The 19131-nt window shown below is 39.2% G+C and overlaps 1 protein-coding gene across 4 annotated transcripts in view; it reads right to left on the bottom strand.

Moving 5' to 3' along the window:
• Nucleotides 1-19131, bottom strand: part of KLHL29 (kelch like family member 29) — a 2735259-nt gene that overhangs the window by 72055 nt on the left and 2644073 nt on the right. The gene's annotated exons all lie outside the window — the stretch shown is intronic.

Here is a 19131-nt window from a genome sequence, read left to right as displayed (position 1 = left end):
GTGTAGGGAGTGGAAGTGTGCGGTGTGTGAGTGTTGGCAGGTTTAGGCAAGGGGACAGCTTTCATGTTGTGTGTGTTTTTTGGTTAGTATTTCTGTGTCTGAGTCTGTCTTATACAGTGGCAGTGTTAACGAAAGGGATTTTGTTAGGTAAGGTGCAGGGTTAGGGCTAGGGTTAATGTTATCATGCATTTATAAGGTAGTACAGAGGCTTTCACTCTCACCTTCTAATATGTGCTAATCCTAACCCTGGCCCTGCCATTAACTCTAACTTTGCATCTTACTTTTGAAAAAAAACCCTTTCTGTAATACTACCAATATTCAGAAAAAACATATCCTATGGTATTGCTATGGTTTAGGAATTTTTATTGGTTTTATTTTATTGTATTTTATTTTTAGTATAAGAGAATCCAAAAAGTAGAGTATTTTTTGTGATTTATTTCTTGCTTTTGTCTGTATTTTGAATGTCAATATTTTGATGTGTCTGCATTTTGAAATGTCGGTATTTTGCTATCGACATTTTGATCGTCTTTATTTTGATGTGTCAGTATTTTTAATAATTTCATATATATATATATATATATATATATATATATATATATATATATATATATAGATATATAGATATATATATATCTATAGACTACCCTTGGTTCATCAGTTATTAAGTCCTGGTAAACTTACTGTCACTGACTTGATGTCCATTTCACTGAAGACCTGAAATATTTTCAGCAAATCACTGAATTGGATGAAATGGATGTGTTCACCCTTCGGAACCCCTATTAAAGCCCATTTCAGTGACTGAATAAAATGGGGAATTAATTGGTTTCAGTTTATGTGCTGGGAGTCAACAAGTAAGTAGACCTATGATTGGACACACACACACACACACACACACACACACACACACACACACACACACACACACACACACAAACACATTTAGTGTCACCGGAGTGTGAGTCAGTTAATAAGATGCTTAGCAATAAATGACTGTAAAAAATTATTTTGACTACCATCAATCCCTTTATTGAAACACTCAGTAGCATATAACAGTTAAAATGTTTACTTCGTAAACACAAGGTACATGGTTCGATTCTAAACCTTGGAAGGGAAATAGGCCAGACTTAAAATGGCCCACTGAGATAACTAGCAGGGTGGGAGATTGTCATGATGGTTAAGGTGCTTACCTTAAAGACACAAGGTACAGGGTTTGATTATCATAAGGGGTGATTAGCTAAGCTTAAAATGGCCTACAAGGGCAGTTAGCCTAGTACTAACCTATGAACTATGAACTAGTAATTACCTATGAGCGCCTGGTGTCTCATTATTGACAACTGTAAACATTTTCAAATACATGTAGTTCAACATATCTGTAAAGTAAATATGCCAGTTTCTCTGACTAAAAAAACACAATGTTCCACGTAAAGTTAAATACAAAAAAACAGACATGCTTTGCCCCAAATATATTTTTTCAAATTTTTTTAAATTTTTCGCCTTAATATTCATATTTATACACCACAATAGTAACCTTTTAACAACAATGTAGTTACAGTGCTAATATTCTTTAAGCATATTTGTTGCATCACATAACAAGAGAATTTAACTTTACCGTAAATTAGAGTGCTTTGCCCAAAATATTCAAAGAAAACACAGCTAAAACCGAATGATGCCTTTTGCATTTTGGTAAACTGGCTAAAAAGGCCTAAAAAAAGTATTTTTCAATTTCTAACAAATATGTATGAACTGCTTTAAAACTGAACACTATAGCAAGATATAAAACGTATGCCACATACATGTATACAATTATGTATATTATGAGTGATGTTTGACTTAAATATGTTTTGGTTTATTATGAATGAGTAAAAAAGGCAAAAAATCATCCTTATTTCATCATAAACAGGAACGAGTAACTTTAACAGAAAAGGATAATGAAGTACTGTGAATATGAAAGCTGCTCAGGAAGTCGTTATCTACAAATGAATGATGTTCGATATATAAATGTCAATTAGTTATTTTGTGTTAAAGGAAAAATATCAGAAACACATTCTTACAGTTTTAGACAAAAAGAGTGGCATTTTATAACTATATCTTTAAAAAAGTGACTAATTTGCAATTGGCATTATTTTTTCTACAAATACAGTATTACTTTGGTTCTTACTGGAAGTTCCTATATAAACAAAATATGCAACAGTGCAATGAATATCACAAGTGATTCGTTAACTCATTTTGTCACTGGACCCTTGGAAAATATAAGTTTCAAGGTTAAAACTAACTTAGCATATCAGTCAGCCTGGTGGTATAGAAGGATAAGTTCAATTAAAGGCTTGAGTGCTTAAGTGCGTTGTCGGAAAGGATGGGCATGCCCATGTTAGGGAGATGGGGTAAGGCTGGCCACAGGATTGTATCAGTCTTTCAGTCACAGACATGGGACCAGTGTATGTGTGCATATGGCACATTAAGCCATCAATTGTTGGCAGCCTTCGTTGAGCAGGTTCACAAACGTCTGCACTTGTGTAGAAGAAGGAATTGTGAGTCCCATGTCCTTCCCACCATAGGGAGGGGTAAGGCCAAAAATAACAAATGTCCACATTGTTAGGTTATTGGCAGGGACAGAAGCAATCCTCATGGTTGCTTCAATGATGGGGTCCAGACAGCTCTGAAATCTGAGCTTGAGTCTGACTGAAGAATCTTGATGGTCAGCAGGCATAGGAACAAAAAGCATAAAGAAAAGATTCACTTGGTCAAACTATCTTTGTGTACTGATTATAATCCTGTATGTGTGTGTGTGTGTGTGTGTGTGTGTGTGTGTGTGTGTGTGTGTATGTGTGTGTACTCCAATATATTTATATTCATATATTCATCCAAGTGATGGACACTGGCAAATAGTATCATAAAAATACAAACTATGCATCTGACCCATACCTTCATACTTCTCAACTTGTGTGATGAAGAATTCTTGACAACTCAAAAATGAGGAGACAAAGGCCCAAAATCAGGAACAGTTTTTAATTATTACTCTAATTTACTTAAATGTTAACAGAACAACAGACTTTGCATCAACATTCATTTTCTGAACAATCACAATTTAATAAGTCTAGTGGGACTAACCTGGTCAGCAATGGATAAATAAAATAAATGAATAAATAAATATGGCATTATTGACTGACTCTACTCCTTTGCAATTTACTAGACAATTAAAAATTTTATGAGGGTCAGGGCAAGAATATGAGGCAAAATCAGGGACCTTCTGCAAAATTCTGGATAGTAAACAGGTATTGCTACACATGCAATATGCATGAGTTGATGTGGAAACAAATTTGTTTTTGTGGACTCATACATATGGACTGCTCCATGTGTATGAGTCCATACATACCTACATATGCACTGCTCCTTTACTTGTCTGAAATGTGTTGCTAATATCTAACTGTTGACATCTTGCACTATACCGGCCTTACCGTTAAGTGTTAAGTCTAATAAAGCCAAGACTAAAAAATAATGACTACATTACATTTGTTTGACAACCGAAGGTGAGAGTAAGCCTATCCTGTCTGACCTTTACATGCACATACGTCCCCTAAAGTCCTACATTTCTCCTAAACATTTCAGCAACTAGTAGTTGCCCTTTTGAAAGCCTCTGTGGATTCCTTTTTTTACCAACAGTTTCAGCGGCTCATTTCATGTCTCTATAACCTTCTCTGTGAATAAGTACTTTCAGAGATCCAAGGAGTAGTTAGTCCCTACAAACTGCTGCCTGCAACAACAAGGATGGCCTGTTCACATTTCTCTGACATGATCTTGTGCATCCTTATAATATCCCTCTCCCTGTATCTGCATACTGCAATTCTGATACCTAGGAAAGGCAGGTGTTACAGTGAAGCAACACCAAGAGCCAATATGGGTACTCTGGCTTTCCAAGCACTGCAAGCATAGTTGCTGCTGGATATTGGTAACAGAGGATTACACACACACACACACACACACACACACACACACACACACACACACACACACACACACACACACACACACACACACACACACACACACACACACACACACACACACACACACACACACACACACACACACACACACACACACACACACACACACACACACACACACACACACACACACACACACACACACACACCATCAAGTCAGTATTGCAGACACTGTTTTAACAATGCAACCATCAGACTGCCATGTGGAAGGGAGTTAGATAAGGCACAACAGCCTCCACCTCTCATGGGGAATATGGGGCAATCCCAGGCTCTTGCCTCTCATCTCCACTGTGTTTTTCAATGCCAGATTTGAAAAGAGTAACAAGATGATAGAGCGATGGGGCAACAGGAAAGGAAAAAAAATATCACCATGGATTTGAACTGTGACTAGGGAGCCATGGATTACTTGGAACCACCCTAAACTGACTAGCTAACTAGAAAACAGAATGTTCTGAGTAATCCTAGAAAAGTCCTTATTCATACATTGTGGATTTACATCTGATATTCTCCAGGAATTTATTTTAGATTCTCCACTTTCATCTATATTCGGTTGTTCTATTATTAACATCATTTCTAATTCCATTTCACATGTACAAATAATGCTGTATGGTAATTGGACAAGTTGTCAGCATCCAAGTGCACCTGTCAAAAAGACTTGACCAAGGTACTTCATTGGTTCCATAAGCATGGAAAAAACCAAAGCTATGTTGGCTGGGGCATAGAGAAAGCTGGCCAAGGTGCCCACAGCTGGGCCACTAGGACCCCAAATAATTACAGATGTGAAACTGTATACAATTATACATATATGTAAATCTGGCTGGACTCCTCACTGCTCATAACTTCTCATATGAAAAAAACAGGAAACACTGAACAATATAAAATGCTTGCTAAAAATGGCCAACATTTATTTATTGATTTATTTATTTGCAATTTGATTACTGGGGAAGTCCACTGGGCTGAATTGACCCATTTTCAGTGGAAGCCCGGGGAGAAAAGCTCCAAGATGCATTATACAATTTAGATACAACTGATAGTTAATATTAAAGATCTTATGTAGAATAGTTACTCATAAATGCATTCAATATCATGCATAGTTAACAAATTCATTAAGCCTGAAGGTAGGGATCATACAGTTTCATTTGAGGAAAACAGATATGGGTTAGGTGTGGAAACAGTTTACATATAAACCTTTTAAGAAAATGTAAATACGCTTTACATAGACACATCAACAGTAGAATACTATTTACAATATTTACAAGGTTGGGCTGTGTGAGGGTAGCCGTAGGAGTTGTTGATAGCTTAGAGAGAAGCTATAGAATTTGTTGAGAGCTTAAATAGGCTCATAGGAAGATAACTATGAGAGTTGTAGAGCTTGGGAACCAGAGAGAAACCCCCCTTTGATTAGGTTGGGTGAAGGCAGGTACATTTCCATTTAGTGGACAGGTGTTTGAATAGTTGGGTTTTGAAGTTTTCTGAGTTTGGCATGGTTCTTAGTGTGGAGGGAAGGGAATTCCATTTTTTGCCTAGTGAGAAAGATAGAGAAGCTGGCCAGCAGGACATTGGTTTCAAGATTGCTGCCTTTCTCACAAAACATCGACTGCTACCCATTCTGGAATAAACACTTCCTTTCATCAAGTGCATGTATGTATCCAACCAAAGAATACTGCAAACTGAATTAAAAAAAAATATGTAGGTTCGAACTCTAGAAGTAAGATACATTATTGTCTCAACTTAGGATGTCAACTTTTCAGTCAGAGTCACCATGTTGCTAGTGACACAAACCTATAAGCTACTGATCATTAATTGCCAACCTTTAAATGTAAAGGACTTAGGTTTGTAGTCAACACCAAGTAATTTTGTTCCTCCTTAGTAGCTCCTCTCACCGTAATTGAGACAAGCTGCAGAGCCGTTGTTACATGTGCACTTTCTATTCTGTATCCCCTGTCGCTGTCAATTAGGCAATTCAAGACCTAAACACAAAATTAACGTGATATGTCTTTTACAGTGCAGCTCGGTATAACACAGGGACCTGATTTTCAACACAGCAGACTATGCATGGACTAGTATTCCCTCTTCCAAAAATAGCTGTGTGCTTTAAAAATGCATTTTCAAATTGGTGTTTACATTCCAAAGTATTGGGAATTTCAAGTACTTATAGTTAACACATTTGTTGTATGTCATTTCACATCTTGCTGTATACCGCAAATATTTCTGGTGTAATTAATTCAATTTTCTGTTCATGTTTCTATTTTGTGTTGACTCTGCTGTTGATACAGGCTATTTCACAAATGGTAGCTGGAGGAAAGCAATGTTTCTGATTGTAGCTCTGAATTTGCATGCCCAGAGTATATTAATATGAATTGCCTCTTTAGTGAACTTGCAACTCTAGGAACTATTTTTTTTACATTTTTTAGGATTTTTCCCTATTTTTCCAACTCTGGGGATGCAAGGGGGTATCCTCCTGAAAAAAAAAAAACATATCTAAACTTTTTGCAAGTTTTGGCAAGTGCATGGTTAACTGAATTTGACTCATTCAGTTTGCTATTGGTGGGCTGTGCATGGACCATTCATAACGTTTAACATTTTACTGTGATCAGGTTTTGGCTGGAAATGAATCCTGGTGTATCCCATTTACCTGTAAAACAAAAGAAAATCTCCAGAATTGAAGAATATATTATGAGTGTTCAGAATGTGGAGAGCCTGAATATATACCCCCTGACATCAAAATAAAAAAAAATTTAGTGCACTAGATAAATTATATATTGTGGCGATCCAGAGTTATAATCCTGCCAAAAGCTAAACAAATAAGGTTGTTATAACTGCATGAGTGTCATACTAGTATTGCATGAACAAAAGATTTAGTGATAAGTTATTATGCAATGTCTAAATATGCATTCTGACATTGAGAAGGCAGTAGTCAGTTGTGCACATCGGGTTCCTATTACGTTATCAAAAGATAACATAATCGAATGCTCAGAACTTTGAAACGGCCGCATTTCGAAGATCGCATTGTGGGATCACAGTACAGTGAAGATTGGGATATTTGGCCTTTTCTCACTGTAGTGCGATCTCGGTGTTGGAATATATATATATATATTTAGCAGGGGGGGTGTGGGGGGCACAGCCCCCCACAATGAAAGCTTCGATATGTGGCCGTTTCGATGTTTTGAACATTCGATTATGTTATCTTTCGATAACGTAATCTGAACCCGTGCACATCTAGATCACAGGAAATGTCTTGATACTGCCCTGCTGCAGAAATCTTGGACAATTCTCACATTTTTTGTCATTTTGTTGGAAAAATGATTCAGGTTATTATTATTAATGTTCACTTGAAGTGGAGGGATGTGTTCACCACAATAGTAATAAAAAAATTAGTGAACAAAAAAGATGGGCATAAACCAAGAAATAAAATGTAAGAAAAATGCATTCTAAAGTTCCATAAAGCTTAATATTGAATGTGTTCATCCTACTTTACTACAGACTTCATCAGAAATAGCAGTGAATTTGACAGGTTAAAATATCGTCAGGTCTCATGTAAAACCAATGCTGCAATAAAAAAGTACTGCAATTGAAAAACCAGTATTTTATTGCTCTTGCATGTAAAACACTTTCAATACTTAAATAGTAATTTAATCCATAGAGGTGGTTTATTGGTAGTTACTACGCTTGCAGTTCAGGGGACCATTGAAGATCCTAGCCAATATTTCCAGGTGCCCACAAACACTGTCTAGATAAGTGACTTGTTTAATGTCATGATGCAGGCAACTGAAAAAATCAAACTCTGTACCACAAGAACTACAGCTCACAGCCATAATTCCCTGCACCAAACACCTGGCACCAAGAAAAAGCTACCACTGCAATTTCTTTATCTCTAAAACACCATTATAAGACCTTCCCTGCTTTCACTGCTCAGTCACAGAAGTTGTGAAGTATTCTATGTTGTAAAGGAAACTAGTAAGTTGGCTCAATGTATTTATGAGCACAATTACACTATTCATGCTACCTTAAGTTCACTGAAAAGGTGTGTGACCTAGGTGTTAACTTTGGATTGAAGGCTAACACTGTGGGACCAAGAGTGAGTGTTATGAAATCCTTTTGTTTCTATATGTGAAATATTTCTGTGATTAAACACCTTTTATCTCAAGATGATCTCTTGGTAGTTGTTCAGGCCTTGGTTTTGTGCAGACTGGACTATTGTACTGCTTATACCCTGGAATTCCCAACACCAAGCTTGATCACCTAGAGATGTGCAGAACTTTGTTGCCAAGTTACTAACTGCATTTCAGTTCAAGTCTAGTATCGTTAAGTCTTCAGATGAATTAATTTATTGAATATTAATTGTTTTCTCTTTGCATTTACTTATTTGTTAAATCCTATACACTTGGTGTTTTGTTATAAAACACATTAATAAACTTGAAGTTGAAATGAAAATGATAAAACTGAAGTTGAAATGAAAAATAATGATTTGTGCAGTCACACTACAGGATTTATGGTTGCCTACTACAGGAGGATCAATCTTTGTAGCAGTAAAAAAACACGATTGAGAGATAGCTATGGCCATAATGAGAAAGACCTCATTATTGGCTTATTAGCATGTTTCCGACTCACACTCTAGCTAAATTAGTGCTGTCAGACCTAACAGTGGTAGTGGTCTCCCTAGTGGTCCATGCATCATATCGCAAAGGTACCCACTACACTTACACATATAAGCATACATGAACACACAACACACACACACACACACACACACACACACACGCACGCACGCACACACACACACACACACACACACACACACACACACACACACACATATTCATACAGTTTCATTCATGCCTTACAATCATGCACATATGGATCCACAAACATACACACATTAACATAACCCCTACCCTCATGACTTTACTGAACTTACCTACAGACAACTGCTTCCATATGAATGAATGAGTGATGGCTGCCTTTTGAAGGTATTCACTTTTTTTCTCCAACAGTGAAATTTGATGTTGACAAACATGTCTCTGAAACAATCAGCATTGTTAATGCAAAACAGGAGCAGCTGGCATTTCTGAGACAGAGCATTAGCTGCTCCCCCAAACTGCTGCATTAGCATGTCGCTCTGTCTGACAGACCACTGCCAGTAATCTGGCCTCGCTAGTGGGAAACCACAGAGGTAGGGTGATCTAAGAATCATAAAGGCTTATGTGAGGAGCAAAATGCCCATGATAAGGCTTTCCCCTCATCATAAGACTTTCTGAACCCCAGACTTTGTTTCTGTGTTATTTCTGATGAAATTTCTAATAAAGTGGGATAAAGCTCTCGGCATTAAGCTTTGTGGAGTGTCATGATTTTTTTTTAGTTTTACTCTACAATAATATCATCTTTGAGAAAAAACAGGAAAAAAACTTAGAAACAAGTTTCAATATTCATGGATTACCAGAAAGTATCCTATTGAACAAAGCTGTGTCATTTATACACATGAAGAATTTGCCAAATATATAAGTAGGAATGAATTCTTCACATTACATCTGGTCCATAATGCCCTTAATAAAATGTATTTGTAAAAAGTACAGTTGTGTATACTTACCATAAATGTAGATGTTTGGGTGTATTCACTGTTGCAGTCATTACATTTGGGTTATCTGCTTGTAGGTAGCCCTCAGTCGGCCTGATTATTAAAGTCTTGGGTCCTGCGCCTGTTGCTGTCTCATCTTCCATGACATCAGGTAGTCAGGGGTATAAAGCATGCAGCCAACGCCATTACATCAGTTTTTCTTGCCATAGATGTCAGGTGCCCCCATAATGGGAAGCAATTATATACAAGGTTACACCTCCAACAAAAAGCAAATACACCAGAAAACGTTAAGCATAGTAAACAAAAATAGAGGTATAGTCAATAGAAGTCAGGGGGCTGGAGGGAGGGTAACCAGGACTGCAACAGTGAATACACTCAAACATCTACATTTATGGTAAGTGTACACAACTGTACTATGTTCATGTTTCACTTTTGCAGTCATTACATTTGGGTTGATTCCCAAAGCTAAGGAAGGAAGGAGGCAATTAGAGAGCATTAGGACCAGCTATAAGGCTCTGCAAGACTGCAGTGGCAAAACCAGCTCTGGATTTTGAAAAAAAATTGGCAAGTGGTAATGCTTGCTGAAGGTATGTACAGAACTCCAGGTAGCAGCTTCTAGGATGTCCCTGGTAGGAACACCTCTGAGAAAGGCTGTAGAGGTAGACGCAGCCCTGGTGGAATGAGGTCTTATCCCCTGTGGGGTAGGTTTTCCATGGTGCTTATAGCAGAAATGAATGCAGTGGCCTATCCACTTAGAAATGGTTTGCTTTGAAATTGCCTTTCCCTCTGCCCCTTCAGCAAATGCAACCAACAGCTGTTCAGATTTCCTGAGAGGCTTAGTCCTGTCCAAGTAAAATCTAAGTTGTCTGTGCACATCCATGGAGTGCAGTATTCATTCCCCTTTGTTCTGTGGATTAGAAAAGAAGGTTGGCAGATGAATGGACTGATTAAGGGCCACATTGGATACCACCTTTGGTATAAAGGAGGGATTGGTCCTGCGGGACACCCTGTCCACATGAAAGATGATGAGGGCCTATAATTCAGACACCCTTCTTGTTGAAGTGATGGCTAGAAGGAAGGCTGTTTTCCAAGAAAGAAATTTCAACTCTGCATTTGCAGCTGGCTCAAAGGGAGGTAGAGTGAGCTTTTCCAATATGAAGTTAAGGTCCCAGGCTGGAGTAGGGGCTCTCCTCGATGGTGTTAAGTTTTTGGCCCCTCTGAGGAATTGCTTCAGCAGTGGATGAGAGAAGAGGGGTGGCTCTGTATTATAATGAGCTGAAATGTCCGAGGCATGAATTTTGATGGAAGAAAAGGAAAGGCCCTTGTGAAACATCTCAGTTAAGTACTGAAGAATGTGCAGTAAATTGGGCACTGTTGTGTCCATCCCATGAGTATGGCTCCAGGAACATATTTTTTTCTATTTTTCAGCATAGGATTTTCTAGTACTAGGCCTCCTTGCCTCCAGAATGACATCCATCACTTGCTTACTGAGGGATGGTAATGGAGAGATTATTTAATTAGCCAGGCTGCAAGGTTCAGGGTTTGAAGCTGTGGGTGCAGAATCTGGCCCTCCTGCTGGGACAGTAGAGCAGGGGTCTGAGGCAGGTGCCATGGTTCCAGAATTGACACACTGTGAAGGAGGGGGTACCAGTGTTGGCGTGGCCAGTCTGGTGCAATAAGTATTGCCCTTGGCTTGTCCTGTTTGATCTTTAGTAGCACTTTGGATAGGAGAGGCAGAGGGTGAAAGGCATAAACAGAGTTTTTTCCAGGTGAAGGACAGGGCATCCACTTTCCAAGCTTGGCCGAGGGGAGTACTTGTGCAGAATTTGTCCAATTGGTAGTTCTGAGGGGAGGCAAACAGGTCTATCTCTGGCCTCCCCCATTTATTTCTCAAAATGTTGAATATCTTTGGTTCCAGTTTCCACTTGTGTGGGTCCATGAGATTTCTGCTTAGGTCATCTGCCAGTGTATTAAGCTTGCCTGGCAGGAATTGAGCTTGTAGGTGCACTTGGTAGCTCAAGGCTGTGTTCCACAAAGCCATGGCTAGTCTGCAGAGAGGATTTGAGTGGGTTCCCACCTGCTTGTTTATGTACCACATAACAGTGGTGTTGTCCGTCTTTACCAATAATTGTCCTGGAAGAATGTGGTCCTTGAAGGCTGTCCAAGAATTCTGTACAGCTAACATTTCTTTTTGATTGATATGCAGGTGCATTTGACTTGGGTTCCATTTGTCCTGAATGCACTTCCCTGCCAAGTGAGCCCCCCATGCATAGTCTGATGCATCTGCTGTTAGGGTTTGGGTGGCCGGGGGTAGAATGAATGGCAGTCCCTTGTTGTGGTGGCAGGCCTCTGCCCACCAAAGGAACTCTGTCTATAAGCAAGGAATGATAGGAATCATTGATTCTCGGTCCTGAGAATGTTGACACCATAGGCTTTTTAGATACCATTGTAGTTTCCTCATATGCAGTCTTGCATATGGAATTAGTAGAATGCAAGAGGCCATGAACCCCAGGGCTTGCAGTATTTTCCTTGCAGATAGCTGGTTCTTTGTGGCCAGTAGTTTGAAGTAGGCTGTCAAATGAACTTGTTTCTCTGGCGTGAGGTAGGCCATCTGGGAAGTAGTATTTAAGCTTGCTCCCAGGAATACAATTTGTTGGCAGGGTACAAGGTGTGATTTCTTTTCGTTTATGGTGTACCCCAGAGAAGTTAGTAATTTCTTCACAAATGCCAGATGATTTAATAGTATGTCCTGGCTTTGTACCTGAATTAGGCAATCATCCAGGTATGGGTATATCTGAATATTTCTTTGCCTGCGAAATGCAATGACTGGAGCTAGGCACTTTGTGAATACCCTGGGCGCAGTAGATAAGCCAAAGGGCAGTGCAGAGAACTGATAGTGCATGTAGCCTGCTCTGAAGCATAGGTATCTTCTGTAAGATTCCCTTATTCGGATGTGCAGGTAGGCTTCCTTTAAATCCAGTGTTGTCAACCAGGCATTTTTGCCTAGCATGGAAAGCAGCTGATGAAGAGTTAGCATTCTGAATTTTGGGTTTACCAAAAAAGTGTTTAGGATAGACAGGTCCAGGATAGGATGCCAGGAATTGTCTTTTCTGGGTACCAGGAAAAGTCTTGAGTAAAAACCTTGTTCCCATTCTTCTTCTGGGACAGGTTGAATAGCCTTGATGCTTAGAAGAGAGAGAACCTGCTTTTGAGCCTCTGCCCACTGATTTAGGGGTAGGTCTGGCCAACCGTTTGGGGTTGGTAAGGAATGGAAGTGGAATCTGTATCCTTGGGAAACTATATTTAAAACCCATTTGTCTTGGGTAATGAATTCCCAGTTTTTTTGCATGCAGGGAAATCTTTCCCCCTAAAGGAACAGTCAGTTGAGCAGGGCTTGGAAGGTTTAAAGTTAAGTCATTGTGACAGTTTACCATAGGGGGGCATCTTACTACTCCCAGCTTTGGAAGTGGGAGCTCCCCACTGCTTAGGCCTGTGAGTACCTTGAGACTGAAGCCTGGATGGTCTACTGGTTGTGGGTTTGGACTGAGAAGGCCTGGAAGAGGCAGGAAAGGACAAATTCTTAGAAGGCCAGTGCCTACTAAATTGGAGAGGCTGTACTTGTAGGAAATCTTTAATAGTTTGCATAGATTTAGCTTTTTCCTCCATCTTTTTAAGTACTTCTTCTGCTTTGTTGCCAAACAGCCGGTCTTGGTTTAAGGGAGCATCCAATAATTTAGCTTTAACATGATCTGGCAAAGATTGCTCCTTAAGCCAAGCATGCCTTCTAAGTTCAGACCCACTGACAGCAGCCCTGCAAGATGCCGCAAATGAATCAAAACCACATTGCAAAGTATGTTTTCCAACTTGTTAAACAGAATGCATTAAATCCTGTAATTCTTTATTTTCAGCACAGTCAGGAATTAACATCATTTTCTGTTTAAGCAATTCAATAATATGCTGCTGATACTTTAACATATGAAACTGGCAGTTTAAGGCCCTAATGGCTAAAGTTGCAGAAGTGTATACCTTCTTACCCCATCTGTCCAAGGCCCTGGAATCTCTCTCAGAGGAGGTAGGGTTTTTGACAGTAGTAGCCTTAATGCCTTTGGGTCCCTGTGAAATGGTCTCAGGATCCACAGTAGGATTCTTAAAGAGGAACTTGTGAGAGTCAGGTACTTTGTAATACCTGTCAGGTTTTCTGGGAGCTGGAGGTAAAGTGTCAGGGGCCAAGCTAGATTCCAAGAAGGTATCATCTACAATGTCTGGTACAGGAGGGGTAGCTAAAGGCATGTGTTGAGGTAGGAGTAAGAATTCCCTAAGCCTCTTTTTGGAGTCAGAGTAATCCTGGCTTTCCCAGCGGAAATGTTCCCTAAGAGAATGCAAAGTTTCACCAAAAGAGAAATCCTCTGGAGGGGAAGCAGACAGAATGGAGTCCTCTGCATCAGAATTCTCATAGGTAGATAAGGGCAACTCCTGGTCATCAAAGAAAACAGAAATTTCAGAATCCTGATTAGAAGAATCAGAAGGAAAATCAGTTCTTGGTCTCTTAGAGGGAGAAGGATGGGTTCCCCTGATTAGATTAATAAGGTCTTCAGCCATTCTTATCATTTGTTTTTTAGGCATAAGGGCCTGACCATGTGGTTTGGGCATCGGTTTTCTAGGCGTGGGTTGAGTTTTAGGCCTTGAAGAAGAAGATGGTGTCGGTTTAATATGCAAGTCAGTAGGTCTGAATACACCCTCAGAAGCCGGTGCCTGCACAGCGGCTCCGGACCCATCCAAGGTAGAGACATCCGCAGGTTCCGCAGTCGAAGAAGCATCTTGTGGCATACCGGACTCAGAATGGGTCTCAGTAGAGGCCTGCGAATCTCAAGTAGCGGGTATCAGGGGTTGCAAAAGCGCCTCACTGAGTACCGATGAACTGACGACTAGCTTAGGAGAAGCGTCGTCTGCAGCTTTGGCCCTATGCGGCCTGTCTCTGTCTTTATCTTTGCGTTTTTCTGGAATGTCGGTAGTTGGGTGGCATACCGAAGCCATTTCTGGATAATTGAACCGAGTACCAAAATATTTAGATTCAAAAATGAACCGATGAAGAATAGTTTGAGGTTTGAATAAGGCACAAAACCAACAGCGAGGTACGTCGTGGTCTGGGCCTAAGCAAGGAATGCAGTATGAATGAAAATCTTTATGAGGTATTTGCTTTCCACAAGAAATACAATTGTTAACTTTTACTGACATCGGTTTAGAGCAGGAAGAAGGATCCCAACAGGGTACTTAGCTTAGCTGAAGACTTTGGATCTGAAACTCGAAAACGAAAATTTCATTAGCTGACCGACCGGCACATGCGAACTGCTTCTGCTTCGGGCACTGCACGGCAAGAAAGACTGATGTAATGGTGTCGGCTGCATGCTTTATACCCCTGACTACCTGATGTCATGGAAGATAAGACAGCAACCAACGCAGGACCCAATACTTTGATAATCAGGCTGAGTGAGGGCTACCTGTAAGCAGATAACCCAAATGTAATGACTGCAACAGTGAAACATGAAGACCATCAAGCAGTAAAAACATTTAAGGAATACAAAAAAATTTGACTAGTGATACAATTGAGAAAGGAATAACTAGTGATTTATTCAACTACTAAATTACAAAACAACCCAAAAACCAGTAAACAAGTACTTCAAATACAGGAACTGCAGAGCAAGGTACCACACAAACTTGTTCCCCTTCAGGAACACCAAAGGTTTATTTTACAACAACAAATAAGCTCTTTCGTCCCAAATTAACTTTAAAAGAGACTTCATCAGAAACAGTGTATTGTCAGCACAACTACATTTAACATACAAATACAAATGAATAGTGACTTAATTTCCTCCTGCTAAGCAGGAAACCAAAATTTTAAAGTGGCAGCACATAAAAAACAGTCATAATATATGTCAATATTTAAATAGCTACATAAAGGGACCCTAATAATTCATATAACAAATAATTGCACTTTCTCATACTGCATGATAATACTATCCAATTTCTAAACAGATTTTAATAGCAATAAATAAATGAATAACAGTCCTATATGATATAAAAAGCCCTACCATGGCATCATGTTCCCCAATTCTACTCTTTAGCTTATGCTCTGTTTTGCCCACATAGAAACAGGGGCAATTAGAGCAGAGGGCACAATATACCACTCTTTCAGATGTACAACAGAATTTCTCTTTGAACTTAATATTCACCCCATTCATTTCTATATTATTAGTTTCTAGAATGTTGTTACAAAATTTACACATCCCACATTTATACATGTAGATTATACTGTTTTTGTTCTTAAGCTCAAATACATTCTTTAGAGAGTGTCCCTTCCTATAAACACAGATGGGTGCATGCCCTAAAATTTCTCTCATCTCTCTATCATTATTAATTAAGTTCCAATTCTTAATTAAAGTATTTTTTACCATAAGTGCATCCCTGTTATAAGTTGTTAAAAAACTACTTTGGTAAGATATCATTCGACTAGGGCTATCATTTGCAATGCCACTGGAAGCAATATCTGTATGTACAGGTACTTCAAACTCCAGAGTATTCCTATTATAGGTTCATAGATTCATACTAGGCTATCTGCCATAGGGCATTTATAAGCCTAGCCAGAATGTGTTTGGCTTTCACCACCCATTTTAAATGTATTTTGCTATGCCCTTTTTCGAGGTTAGTATACTGTGCCTCTGTCTAACAGTGACACAGAAGTGATACCCGGGGTAAACCTACGATCTCCCATCCAATCATCAAGATTCCTCTTGAAGAGAGTCAATGAGGGACTCTGCCTAACCTGGACTGGGATTTTATTCCAGAGTGAAGGGAGCCTCTGGGTTATGAATCTGTCCCTCCAGCATGTCCTATTTATTTCAGTGCTGAGGTTCAAGTCTCTCGGCGTAGCTCGATGGGATTTGGATTTTCTGAGGTGCAGCATGTCCATTAATTCCGGGTTGGACATGGCTTTATACGTCAGGCACAGATCGCCTCTGAACAGGCGGTATGCCACTGAGTAGAGCTGGAGTTTCTTTAACCAGGCAGCATATGGCATCTGTTTGAGCCCTTTGATCCTCTTGGTGAGGTACTTTTGGGGTCTTTCCAGTTGCTGCAGGTGTCTGGTAAGGTACATCCCAAAAGGGGCATTGTACTCAATTATGGGCCTGATGAGGGATGAGTAAAGAGGCACAATGACCTCCCCTGATCTAGATGTGAATCCCTTCATGATTAGGTGGGCTATATAAAATGTTTTCTAACCACTTTGGCCACGTGGTTGTCAAATGAGAGATTGCTATCAACTTGGGTCCCCAGGTCCCTAATTACTTCTTCTGTACTTAATGGATTACCACCTATGTGGTAATTTGTGGGCACTTTGTTTTGCCAAAGGGATGACTATACACTTTTGGCATTTAGCTTGAGGCCATGGCTCTGGCACCATTTGTCTGTTTCTATGAGGCCCTTTTGGAGGATGCTTGTGTCGGCTGGAGAGTCGATTATAGCGCCCAGTTTGCAGTCATCTGCGAACTTGGTCAGCCACAGTCCTTCCGTGTTGGCCTGTACCTCTGAGAAATATATACCGAACAAGAGAGGTCCCAGGACTGAGCCTTGTGGGACACCACTTGTAACTGGTTTGGAGTCTGACATGGCTCCAGCAATTCTAACCATGTGGGTTCTGTCCTTGAGCCAGTTTGCAATCCATCTAGTGACATAGGGGTTTATATTTAAGCTGGTGAGCTTATCTATAATGCCCGAGTGGGGTATTGTATCGAAGGCTTTTGCGAGGTCCTGGTAGGCTGTGTGGACCACCTTCCCCTCGTCAATGGCCTTGGTGACTGTTTCAAAGAAATCAACCAGGTTTAAGAGGCAGGATCTGCCCTTAACAAAGCCGAACTGGGTAGGATCCAGTGTCTGTAGGTCCCCAATATCTTTATTAATATGACAACAGAATCTTTTAAATTCACGTATACTATAGAAGAAAAGTCAATTCTTTATCTGGACGTATTATTGAAGAAGGATGATGTTACTAAGAGATTTTTGGTGGAAATTTTTCGTAAAAATACATATTCCAATAGTTATGTTGCTCTTCTGTACTCTTGGGCCTCAAAACAGGTAAAAAATGGCCATTGTCTCTTTTTGTTTTTACTTCATCCATCAATTCATCAGATTACTTGGATAACCACATTTAGTAAACATTTGTTTAAGTAAATTACATTCTTACAAAAAAGATTCCTCTAACATAATCATCCTTGCTGCCCAGACAAATTTCCCCTTGACCACTGCCTGTTTTTGCTTAAAAGGTTGGCAGCTACTAAAATGGAGGAAACTATTGGAATATGTATTTTTACGAAAAATTTCCACCAAAAATCTCTTAGTAACATCATCCTTCTTCAATAATATGTCCAGATAAGGAATTGACTTTTCTTCTATAGTATACGTGAATTTAAAAAATTCTGTTGTCATATTAATAAACTCCAAAAATGAAGGTATCAACCCCTTAGGGCCTTCCCACAAGATGAATATATCATCCAAATAGCGGACATAGGTTTTACAGTATGGGAGAAATTGAGATTGACTAAGACATCGTTTCTCCCATTCTAACATGATAATATTAGCATATAGGCCCCCGCAAGAGGAGCCCATTGCCACCCCTTCATTCTGGAGAAAATATTCACCTTCAAATAAAATTTAATTGTTTCTTAGTATTAATTCAAGCATCTGTTCATACAAGTTGATTTTTTCTTGTGTTACATTCTTAGACAGCAATTAGTCACAGAACCACTGTATGCCCAACTCGTGGTATGACACTGTATAGGTTAACTACATCAACTGAAATAAATAAGTATTCTTCCTTAGATTCTATTTCATTAACCTTTCTTAAAAAAATCCCATGAGTCAATGCACACAGTAGGCTCATCCCATATATATTTCCTTAACTTCTTGTCCAAATATTTTGCCATAGGATATGTTATGGAGCCACTAACAGCCACAATTGGTCTTGTAGGTGGTTGATTTAAATTTTTGTGAATTTTGGGGGCCCCAAAAATAACTGGGGTAGATGGAAGTTCAACCAAAAGATAATACATTTCATCAATAGAAATAAAGCCATCAATAAACATGTCATGTATAAACCCCTTATTTTTTTCTATAGGCTCCATTCATTTTGTTTAAAGAGCTTTTTATGTATGTCTCAGTATTCAATATCTCAAACATCTTATTATTATAATCCATTTTGTTCATGATGACAACCCCACCCCCTTTGTCTGGCTTCATTATTCTTATCCATTTATTATACATCAGAAATTCTAGTTCAAATTCTTCATTATAATTTAAGTTCTTATTAACTTTTCTTCTATTAAAATTTTTACATTTATTAGAATTTTTACAGAGTTCCCGAAGGTCTAACTCACAAACTCTTTCAAATGTTGCCAAGACAGTGTGTATTGGGGGGTTGTAAGTGCTAGAAATTCTGAAGGAGTCCCTTATTTGTTTTAAATTCAATGTGCTGCTTAAATTGTTAATTTGTTAATTGAT

Source organism: Protopterus annectens, chromosome 2.part1 (assembly GCF_019279795.1).
Source record: "Protopterus annectens isolate FY-2018-M chromosome 2.part1, PAN1.0, whole genome shotgun sequence".
NCBI classification, from domain to species: Eukaryota; Metazoa; Chordata; order Ceratodontiformes; family Protopteridae; genus Protopterus; species Protopterus annectens.
The sequence above is the reverse complement of the archived record's forward strand: the minus strand, read 5'-3'. Positions and strand labels throughout refer to the sequence as shown.